Source organism: Euphorbia lathyris, chromosome 1 (genome assembly GCF_963576675.1).
Source record: "Euphorbia lathyris chromosome 1, ddEupLath1.1, whole genome shotgun sequence".
Lineage (NCBI taxonomy): Eukaryota > Viridiplantae > Streptophyta > Magnoliopsida > Malpighiales > Euphorbiaceae > Euphorbia > Euphorbia lathyris.
The window spans coordinates 44,495,961-44,505,171 of record NC_088910.1 but is presented as its reverse complement, the minus strand read 5'-3'; the positions used below and the strand labels follow the sequence as shown (position 1 = coordinate 44,505,171).

General features: G+C 34.3%; 2 long non-coding RNA genes across 7 annotated transcripts; one reads left to right on the top strand and one right to left on the bottom strand.

Moving 5' to 3' along the window:
• Positions 1-804: 804 nt before the first annotated feature.
• On the top strand, positions 805-8,609 carry LOC136230545 (uncharacterized). 6 transcript variants are annotated; one of them, XR_010689446.1, is made up of 5 exons: positions 805-1,359; positions 1,744-1,954; positions 3,336-3,481; positions 3,856-4,172; positions 8,187-8,609. It is a non-coding gene; the product is annotated as an uncharacterized lncRNA (long non-coding RNA). The 6 variants fall into 6 exon arrangements; XR_010689445.1 differs by having other exon boundaries at positions 8,184-8,609; XR_010689448.1 differs by lacking the exon at positions 8,187-8,609 and adding an exon at positions 2,145-2,373 and having other exon boundaries at positions 3,856-5,685.
• Positions 7,519-8,645, bottom strand: LOC136230554 (uncharacterized). Its single transcript, XR_010689451.1, has 3 exons — positions 8,515-8,645; positions 8,311-8,364; positions 7,519-7,730 (listed from the first exon to the last, which is right to left on the bottom strand). It is a non-coding gene; the product is annotated as an uncharacterized lncRNA (long non-coding RNA).
• Between the last annotated feature and the right edge of the window lie 566 nt (positions 8,646-9,211).

Genomic DNA, 9,211 nt, shown 5'->3' with positions numbered 1-9,211 from the left:
TATAGGCAAAGAAACCTTAAGTTGTTTTGCTTGAAATTAATTAAATTTGTTGATTTTAAATTTGAAAATTTCATCTCTATTTTTTTTGTGATAATTTAATTTCTAGAATTTTTTTTTAGTCGATTTAATTTTGACATCACTTTTGAATTTCGAGGAGGAAATTATTTTTAGAGGGGTATAACTGTAACGCTCGTAAAAAAAAATCATACATGTAAATCTTTGAAATTAGAATTCTAAAATAATTAATTAAGTTTTATTATAAAAATAAATATTATATATTTATATTTTAAAAAAATAATTCTTATATATTAAATAGTTGTAACTAATTGATATTAAGAGAAGATAAGTACGATTTTTGTGATAATATATTCAACAAAAATTTATAAGCTTATCATTATTAAGAAATTAATAATTATTTTTTTAAACTCAATTTTAATTAGGGTGAAACTCTTTATCCCTATATATATATATACAATGAAATCTTATGGGAGGGGGAGCCGCCTAATTACTTTTGAAGCACAGAAAAAGGGATCAAACACTACAAGAATTTTGTTTTATAACGACTAAATTTAACGACAGTACATCTAATACCCTTGTTAAAAATACTTTTCTACGAGAGTAAAATATTACTCTCACTAAAACTTAAATACTATTAATGACCGTAAACAAAACTTGTTGTTATTAATATATATTACCCTGTTATTAACATATCCTTATTCACAATAAAAAAAAAATACGATAATTAGTATTAAATTCCCCTCCTTAATTGGAGTTTTGTCTCCGATATTTCCCTCCAACGCAAAATATACCGCCATTGATTTCCCCCCAAATATTTGGCTTCAATGAAGGAAAAAGGGATTTTGAAGAGTCCTCTGAATTGCAATCGTGTCTAATCCGAAGTCCCTCTCTCCCTTTCTTCAACACGGCTCTACTGTATATCCGCCTCTACTAGCCCTGCAAAACCCTCCTCACGTCATCACGTCCTCCTACTCGTTCTCCATCAACCCCTTTATCCTAACCCTAAATCTAACAAGGCTTTCTCCAACAACGTTCCTCCGAGATCTTCCTCGATTGCCCACGTTTCCTCACTGTTGACAAAGATTTAGAGTCTTTTCAAGTTCAGCGCTAAACCCTAATTCCTCAATAGGAAGAGGAATGGAGGCCTTGTGTTTACTCAGTTACATTCCTTAATTTCTTCCATTTCAAAACTGTGTTCCAAATTCGAAGTCCAATTTCACAATTAATTGCACAGAGAAATTGGGAGAGAAAATTCAGCTTTCCACTTCCTCTGCTTACACCATACTAGGTGTTGATCCGAGTTGCTCAGCCGCTAAACTCTAAGCTGCCTTCCTAGCAAAAGTAAGTGAGAGTATTCTTTACATATCTATTTCCTTTTTCTCCATTTCAATTTTATATTTTCCCACTATGGTTATGAAAGTGAAGCAATTCCATCCTTATTTTAATAGAGATGGGAGCAATTACTATGGTTCATGCTTTTATGTTCTCTGTCTTGCTTGTTTTCAAGTTCTGAGTTTTAGATAAAGCCACTAAATTGAAAAAGGGTTTGCGTCACTTTTTATTTTTCCAGACATTACCTAGTAAAGTAGATTAGAGATCATAGATTTGTGAGTTTGGGTTTGTAATGCTGCTTCATGTACTTTTGAAATTCATAACATTGCTTGTTAGTTGTCAGTTCCTATCTCTTTTTCTAATTACTCTCTATTGATTGCTGATTTTATCTAGGGAATGGATCCTTTTTATGAGTCAAATTGGGAAGCATTAGGGCATGGTGAAGATTACCAGGTTCAACTTGCAGTTGAGCAGTGCCTAAAAAGTACACATGATCCCTGTTTCTCTCTAACGCCTTTACATGTTATGCCACCATCCCCATGTTAATAGAGAGGAAGCATTAAAGGCTCAGGCCACTCCTCAAGATCAATAGACAGTTGATCAGGTTTTCTTTATCTTCTTTCGATTTTTCTTTTAAATTGAGCTGAAATTAAATTCCATTCATCTTGTTCTACAACTTGAGCCAACCCTGTAGGAAATAGCTCCCCACAATTCTTGTACACATAACCAATTATCAGTTATCAGATCTTGTTGTAATTCTAAGTCATGTTTCTATGATTGAGGTTGAGAAGCAGAGCATAAAGAAAACTGTCCAAGAGAATATGGCTATATCCAACACAATGTCAGGAACCACCTAATACATACTGCTTGTTTAATACCATCAAAACTATCAGAATGGAAAAACTAGACAATGACATGTAATATGAGTAATATTATGTAAACCTGCCTGTCAATGATATGATCTTGGGCAAATCAACTCGCAATAGGTGGGGGTCTGCAGGAATTAGCACTAATGGAAAACAGGTAATTTGTGTTGCATTAAGGCCGATAAATCTGATAAAAAGCCTTTCAAGTCTCATTTGAAATTCATAACTTGGCTCATATAGCACTGGTCATTGATGTGGTATCTGGATCTGAATCATGTTGTGTTGTTCAAAGATATAACTTCTGATATGATACTAATCGTTCAAAGACATGATTTTAGATTCATAACTTCTGGTTCAATGGTATGATCATAGTCATAATTAAAGTTAAAACTGGTAGAACCTTTCAAGTCTTGCTTTTCTTGAACAATTTCTGGTGTGTTTTTCAATTTTGTGTATAATATTTACCGATGCTAGTAGGTGGTCAGAACATAGTTCATTAAGGGCCAACTAGATCATTAACATTACATCCTAATTGGAATTATTTATTTATCTTTCAAATGTTGTTTTTTCAGTTTAAATTCCTATTTCCTCAAAAGTAAATCTATAGCTTAGAGGTTCTCTTAATGACCCTAAATTAAACAGAAAATGTAGGTTCTAAGGGTAGCAAATTGAAAAACACGGTCTTGTTTTAGATTGAAATGTAAGTAGAAAACCTGTAACTCTATGGCAATCGCAGACTTGGGATGGTAACACCGATTAGTTATCATATCGGACTGTAACTTGTTTGTTCCGTTTTATGGCTGAGCAAAATCTTAATTGCAAACCTTGTACACTGAACAAGATTTGCAATATCACTGCTAGTTTTGGTTTTCATGTACTTGTATACTTGTTTCTGAGTACTATAACACATAAAAGAAGACAGTAATTTATTTAAACTAAATTATGCTTTTTTATATATCCATTTCCAAAGCAAGGTTTATACACATAGCCACATATATATCACTGATCACATATTTACAAGATCCACATTACTAATAAAAATACACAATTCACACGTAATTGTTGGGATTACTCTTGTTATTGCTCGAAGTTCGTCAATTCTCTTTGATTTTTGTGAAGGTGGCCATTGACTTGATAAACCCATGTCCTTGTAAGATTCAGGAGCTTCAAGTGTTTCGACAGTGGCTGCCATTTTAGGGTCCATACTTATGCACTGAAGGTGGCCATTGACTTGATACGTACTACAATCTCTTACTACTTTTCAGGTAAGGTTTAACCCAATCAATTAGGTTTTGCCCCCTCTTTGGTGTTAGTTTATCCATTTCTCTTCTTCATGTTAATAGGTCTAGTAGTACTACTCCAAAACTATAAATATCGCGTTTTGTTGTCAAGTGCCCTGCATTCATTCATTTAATTTTTAATAATATCACATTTCAAATTTAAAGTGTAGACTCAATAATTTTGGCAAAAATGAACAAGTGACTGAGTTGATTTTTATTATTTTAGAATGGTGTTTTCACTTCTAAGCCACATCTAATTTGTTGTTATTTAACTTGTTAAATGACATGTGATAAATAGGATTTCTGCTTGAGATTCTGTTTGACTCTGTTTTTTACAAGTTCTTTTGTTCCATTTGAAGGTTGGGTGATATAAATGAAGCAAGTTGGTTGTTTGAAGGGAAAAATATGGTTGGTGTTTGAAGCATTGTCATCAATTAACATGAGGAAAATTCATTTTCAAAGAGGTGGAATGCTTCATTGTCCGAACCATGCTTGCAAAGGCTACCAATGATAGAAATACGCTGTCACCACATCATGTTCGTGAGATGCAAATAAGCAAGTTCACCCCTAATAGTTTCCGTAATTAGATTCATGGTTTAATGGTATCAGTAGTAGTTTCTTCTTACGAGGATGTTTACTAGTGAAGACTTGGTTCATGTGAATAGAATTCTTCAAGGTGTGTTCCTAATGCCTTAAATTTTTTGATTTCTTATGGTTACTTGTGTAAATAGATTCATGATAACTTGAAATTATCGGGAAATATTTCTTACTAGAAAGTAACCCTCGCTTTGCTTCGGGAATTTAAAAAAATCTTTAATGCTGTATTTAAACCAAAAAAATATATCAATTTTCATAATTGTTTTTTTAGGAACTATCTATATACATTGATAAAAGAAAAAAAACCAAGGTTAGACATAAACTGACTGTTTCTCATCGTGAATTTGAAAATATCAAACCTACTAACCAGTCGGTCTAGTTCCAACTGATATCTGAGATCCAAAACTGCAGGTCCAAAGTAACCAAAGCTTACAAAAATAATCGGATACTTTTGAATTTATATTATTGTGCTCTTAAAACAACATATTTTTTGTGCTTATAAGACCAAATGAAGTACAAATTTTATCATTTCCAATAAAAACATTATGAGATTAATTAAGTAATATGAAGAACACATAATTCTAATAACAGCAAAGAAGTCTTTGGAAGCAATGCATATCCCATACACAAAAGCATTATCAAATTAATCAAGTAAAAAGAAGAACACGTGATTCAAATAATACCCAGAAAGTGTTTAGAAACGGTTCATATCCCAAAAACAAAAGAGTTAACATAGGTCAATTGCAGTGAAATTTTATTGAAGCAGGAAAAACTAACCATCTTAGAAATTTGTTCCTGATCTAGATCATACTACCTGCAAATTAATGGGAAACCCTTAAGAAAATGAAAAAAAAAAGATTAATCTGCACAATTTGTATTTTTAGGTAAGACAGGAACGTTAAGAGGAAAGAAAAAATTCAGATTTGAAGATTGAAATAGCAGAAGGAAAAGGAAAATTGAAATGGATTTTAGTTTTATTTATCTCTTCAACCCGTAGATTCCAAAGATTTAATTAACAACAACCCATAAACCCAAAAGAAAACGAAAACAAAGCAACAAAAATGAAGTCCTCAAAAGCCTAGATCAGGTCACAATGAGGGAAATATATTGAAAACACATCTGGAATCAACAACTACCTGATGGTTGAGAAGATCACCTTTATTTCATCCGACCATAAAAAACCATTCAAAGGAAACATAGTTGGAAGCATTTGTAAGAGCTCGTTACTTTCCAAACAATCATATTATAAAACTTCATATTAATTATGCTTAAAATTTCAATATGTAAAAATAGAAAGAAGATCTTTTTAACAATTGGGCAAAAATTCAACACATAATTAGAAAGAAATGGGAAGGAGAAAAACTGAAATTAATACATGCCTCAAACTCTTGTCTTTCTACAGCAGATATATAAAGTATCAATTGAGACATGAAGATTGGAAAAAGGCAAAGTGTGGTCATAAATCGGACGAAAACAATCATTGTGATTCAGAATATATATACATAACTGAAAAAGGTAGAAAAAGTACCAGACATTGAGAAAAACACCGGTCAATATAATGAAATGCTCTGGTTCTGAAAATCTATGTAAGAGCAAACACATCGCACCACCAACAACAACAACAACAAAGCCTTAGTCCCGAAATGATTCGGGGTCGGCTAACATGAACCATCATATAAAACCGTGAAAATCAAGTCGTGTCAGCGACACAGATTCGCTCCCTCCACTCCGTCCTATCCACTACCATATTTTCCTCAATTCCCAATAAACTCATATCACTCTCGATCACCCTCCTCCAAGTTTGCTTAGGTCTTCCCCTACCCCTCACCACTACATCCCTTTGCCACTCTTCGGTTCTCCTAACCGGCGCATCAAGCGCTCTACGTCTCACATGGTCAAACCACCTTAGTCGGTTTTCTCTCATTTTATTCTCAATAGATGTGACCCCTACTTTTGTCCTAATTATTTCATTACGCACCCGGTCCTTTCTCGTGTGACCACACATCCATCTCAACATACGCATCTCCGCCACCGACATCTTATGGATGTGGCAGTGTTTCACTGCCCAACACTCCGTACCATATAACAATGCTGGTCTAATTGCCGTCCGGTAGAATTTTCCCTTCAATCTATTAGGCATGCCGGGATCACAAAGGAAACCCGTAGCACTCTTCCACTTCGACCAACCAGCTTTAATCCTATGAGCAACATCTCCATCTACTTCTCCATCCGTTTGGATAATAGATCCTAAATACCGGAAGCAATCCGAGGCCTGAACAACTCTCCCATCTAGGATGATTGTCCCTGCCTCCCTACTCCTACGGCCGCTAAACTTACACTCCAAATATTCTGTCTTACTTCGACTCAACTTAAAGCCTCTAGATTCTAGAGTTTGCCTCCATAGTTCCAACTTCATCTCCACTCCTTCTTTCGTCTCCTCAACCAACACAATATCATCTGCAAACAGCATGCACCATGGTATACCATCTTGAAGTGAACTTGTTAGTTCATCCATAACGATGGCAAAAAGAAATGGGCTTAGTGCGGAACCTTGATGCACTCCAATCGTAATAGGAAACTCTTCAGTCTTCCCAACACTAGTACGTACACTCGTGCATACTCCCTCATACATGTCCTTTATGATGTCAATATATTTCCGCGAAATGCCTTTCCTTATCAAGGCCCACCAAAGTACTTCCCTTGGTACCTTATCATATGCTTTCTCCAAGTCAATGAAAACCATATGCAAGTCTTTCTTCTTATTTCGATAGTGCTCCATTAATTGTCTCATTAGATGGATGGCTTCCATAGTTGATCTTCCCGGCATAAAGCCAAACTGGTTTTCCGAGATCTTCACCGTCCTCCTTAGCCTTTGTTCAATCACTCGCTCCCAAAGTTTCATAGTGTGACTCATTAATTTGATTCCCCGATAGTTAGCAAACACATCGCACCGACAGAGTAAAAGGGAATAAGAAATTTGAGTTCAGGGGAGAACTATAGAGGAATATAACAAAACAAACAAATGATTAGAAGATAGAAAAGAAGCCTACCAGTAGAAACTGAGTTAATAAAAAAGGCTTAAAGCATTGTTTGGCTCCTGATATATCCAAAATTTTATTATTTGGTTACATTTGGTCTGTAAGAAGTGAAAAATTTGAAACATGAAAAAGCACATAAAATAAAACACAGAAAAATTAGAAACATGCACCTAAGATCATATCGAACCTAAAAATTGTCACGGAGCAAAAGAAAAATCAAAATGTTACAAACAGAGCAACAAACAAAATAATAGAACCCTAGAAATTAGAAGTCATCTAAATAAAGAAATATGCATACCTTTGTTCAGATCTAACCATCCAGTGAGGCACAGACACTCAATCCCACAGCAAGAAACCTAAATAAATGAAATCTTACCAGCTCAAAATCATGACATGCTTTTCCATTTCATCTATGGAAATAATAGGTAAGAAAAAGAAGATTCCTGGAAAATTAAGAAAAGAAAAACCCAGATACAAAGGAAAGAATGAACAAAAAGAGAGATAGTAGTCACTTCATGCGTTTTAAAACTAAGCATAAGCTAGGACAACCTGATCTTTCAACGCCGACCACAATTCCGCCTACTAAGTACTTCGTAGATCTGCACAAATAAAGGTCAGAAAGGAAAATAAATAACCCTAAAGATCAGTAAAATAAAGAAAGCAAGAGATGGTAAAAGCAAAAGAATAAAATAGCAGATCTAAACCCGTAGGAGAAAAAGAATGAAATAGAAAAAGCAATTAAATAGAGAAAATAACCAGATCTGCTATTAGAATGAAAATAAGAAAACATGATTCAGATTTGAATATTGAAATAGTAGAAGGAAAAGGATAATTGAAATGGATTTATAGTTTTATTTATCTCTTCAACTCATAGATTCCAAAGCTTTAATTAACAACCGATAACCCGAAATGAAAACAAAGCAACAAAAATGAAGTCCTCAAAAACCTAGATCAGGTCACAATGAGGGAAATAGATTGAAAACTAATAATTAGAAAGAAATGGAAAGGGGAAAAACTGAAATTAATACATCCTAACTCTTGTCTTTCTACAGCAGATATATAAAGTATCAATTGAGACATGAAGACTGGAAAAAGGCAAAGTGTGAGTCATAAATCGGACGAAAACAATCACTGTGATTCAGAATATATATACATAACTGATAAAGGTAGAAAAAGTACCAGATATTGAGAAAAATACCGATCAATATAATGGAATGCTCTGGTTCTGAAAATCTGCGTAAGAGCAAAGACATCGCACCGACAAAGAGTAATAGAGGCAGAAACCGAAAGAGGAAGAAGCAGATCAGGTGAGAGCAAAAGGTAATGACCAAATTGATGAAAAATCTGAAACCTAGAAGCACACACGTAAAAGACAAAACTAACCTCCATCAAGCGAGGAGAGAGACCGACATAATATTTTGCATCAGCGGGGTGAAGGCAAGGAGAAGACAAGGAGAAGACAGGTTTCCGATGAAAACTCATGGTCTCCGATGTAGAAGGAATGAGGAAGAAAGAAAGTGCAGATCAGAGAAGATGATGTGAGGAGGCAAAGCAAGAGTAAAAGTGCGTAACCCTGAATTGGGTAGTGGATGGACGAAAATACCCTCCTAAACGGCGTCATTTTGTTGTGAGCAGTAGAAACTTGAAAAGACCAAAAAACACCTAAAAATAAAAGGTATGGAAGAATTTGAGGGACTTAATTGGAAATTTTTGATAAAAATACTAAAATGTACTGTTGAAAGCATTCACTTTTATAGTATATATATAATTTGGATTATTGGATAAGAATTTTTGTTCTATTCCTTACTTGACTAAAATCCTATATTAACTAATGAATCAATGAAAAAAGTTAGTTTGTTTTAATTAATCTAGAAAGATAAAAACAATGATTTAATAATGGGTTGTTCTATGAATGAATGAGAGGCTGAGGTATCAGGATTCCTATGCTTACCTCCTATGGTGTCAAGTTGTGTAGTGATGTGACCAGGGCCGGTCCTGAGAATTCAGGGGCCCTAGGCAAAATAAGCAATCGGGGTCCTTTTAATAAAAAAAAATTTATACATGATAAAATCCTTCAAAA